The following is a 2,590-nucleotide window of genomic DNA, read 5'->3' on the forward strand; positions in this document are numbered from 1 at the left end:
GTTATCATGGAAAAGGCAGAAAAAGGCAAGATCAGAAGAGAAGTTTAGCAAAGAGTTGGAAACTAAAAAAGAGTCAAAGAGAAATGCTAAAAATAAAAAAAAATACAGTAGCAGAGATGAAGATTGCCTTTGATAAACTCATTCATAGACACAGCCAAAGAAAGAATCAGTGAATTTGAGGATAGGCCGATAGAAATTATTGAAAAACAAACAAGGAAAAAAAGGTAATGGCTGAGGATTTTCCAAAATTAATGGCAGACATCAAACCATCAATATAAAAAAATCCCAAAGCAGAGTAAAAAAAATACAGAATCTGGTATTTCATATTTAAACTTCAAAAAACAAGACACATTACTTAGAGAGGAATTAAGAATATGAATTACAGCATACTTCTTATCAGAGATTGTTCAAGTCATATGGAATAGGGTAACATCTTAAAAATGCTGAAAGGAAAAATATCAATCTAGAATTCTAAGTATCTCTCAAAAGTAAAGCAGAAACAAAGACTTTACCAAGAAAACAAAAGCAAACAAAAAACGTTAGGTAAAAGAAGTGATATGATGCAGTAATTTGGCTCTACACAAAGAAATGAAGAATGCTAGAAATAGGCTAAATAAAGATAAGAATAAAATTAATTTTACTATTATTAAGCACTCTAAACATTGTTATATATTTTGTATTTATAGAATACTTAAATGAATTATAATTTCTCATAATAATGCATTTTTGTGTTTATAGAATATCTAAAAGCAAATCATATGATAACATAGCACAAAGTTTGGGAGAAATGTGGAATATGTTATTTTAAGTTTCACACACGAATAAGAAGCATTAGTATACTATTTGAAAGTAGACTGATTAATTGAACATGTAAATTATGAACTCTTGAGCAAGAATAAGTCAATGTGGAAATAAAATAGAATCATAAAAATATCAATGGAGGGTACAGTACTAGAGATCCAACATAGCGGCGGGCTCAGAGAGATCAAGTCTCTGACCTCTTCAGCTGCACGGGCACAGGGAGTCATAAACCGTCTAAATGCTGTTTGCTCAGGATCACTAGGCAATGCTGAGCTGACGTGGATCTAGGGCGAACACTCTGGGCCTCTCAGAACACACACCAAGCCCGGATCGGCTGAATTCAAGCTCCCGTTTGCCTGCTTCTCGCAGACAAACTGCTATGACTCAGCACTAAACGATCCCGCTGAAACAACTGGTCGGCCCTTCTGAAACTACGGAGGTTAATGCCAACGGAGCCTTCATAGGCAGTGGCCACAGGATTGAAATGGGGCTTGGGAGAGCCAGTCAGGAACCACCCGTTGCATTGGTCACCCGGCAAAGGGAACGAACTGTCGCCATTTGCATGGGATACCACCATGGCAGAGAACTGACGTCACCAGAATGCGGTGGAGGAGATAACTCCATAGAAACCAGCGGCGAAAGGTGTGTAACCCCCTAGCCTTTCCTCTCCACACAGCGGGAAAACCTTAAGGGCCCCTCCCAGCTCTCCCGTGAGCGCAATAGGCAGACCTAGGGAATCAGGAGTGGCGCGGGACCTGCGGAGCGGAACTCCCGGCTACCGCTCCCACCAGTGCTGACAACTGAGGTCTCTTGCACCAGCTACAGGGGTCGTAGCTACCGGAGGGCAAGCAAAATACGCTGAGGGTTCTCAGCCCCAAGCTCCACAAACTTAGGGTCTGAGGGAATGGCAAACAGGGAGAGTGTGCCCAGTCTTTCAAGAAAATAGGGCTCCCGGGAGCAGCAGACCTGGCGTGTAGCCAGTATTGTGGTGAGCGTCAGTGGTGAGCAGGGCCTGGCTTGAGGAAGTGACTAGACACAAGAGAAGGCCCTAGGCACTCAGGATTGGAGACCCACCCAGTCTGGGAGGAGGAGCTGCTGCACAGTGATTGGTTCCCTTGTATAGAGAGGAGAAGCTTGGCCCGGTAGGAACAGCTCCACCTACTGGAAGAGAAGTTAATCAAACTCTAAGACTGCATTTATTAATTTTTTTTTTTAATTTGGGGTTTTTTTTTATTTTCATTTTTTTGTTGTTTTTTAAAATTTTTTTAAATTTTTTAATTATTTTTTTAATTTTAATTTTAATTTTTTAAATTTTTTCTCTTTTTTTATTTTCTATTTTTTTCTTATGTCTTTTCATTTCTTTTCAATTTCCTTATTCCCCCTTCCTTGAATTCTACCTGCTTACTCTCATTCTCTTTAGTGACTTCTTCCCTTCCCTTCTAATACCTTTCCTCCCAAGCATCAAATAACTTTATAGGAGTAAACAGTAACTCAGCAGTCAAACAGAACAAGAAGTAACATGAGCAGCATGAAAAAGCAAGGAAGAAAAGGAGTACAAACAATGCAGGACAGCCTAAATATTCAGGAGGACCTAGAGGCATCAGAAAAATGGTCAAATAAAGAGCTCAAGGATTACCTTAGACAGATGGAATGGAACATTAAAGAGGATATGAGACAGCAAATTCAAACAGTGAAAGAACACATTGAAATTGAATTACATAAACAGATAAAAGAAGAAGTTAAGCATCTTATCAGGAGATAGAGATTATTAAAAAATCAAACAATAATT

This window comes from Marmota marmota, unplaced genomic scaffold (genome assembly GCF_001458135.2).
Source record: "Marmota marmota marmota unplaced genomic scaffold, marMar, whole genome shotgun sequence".
NCBI classification, from domain to species: domain Eukaryota; kingdom Metazoa; phylum Chordata; class Mammalia; order Rodentia; family Sciuridae; genus Marmota; species Marmota marmota.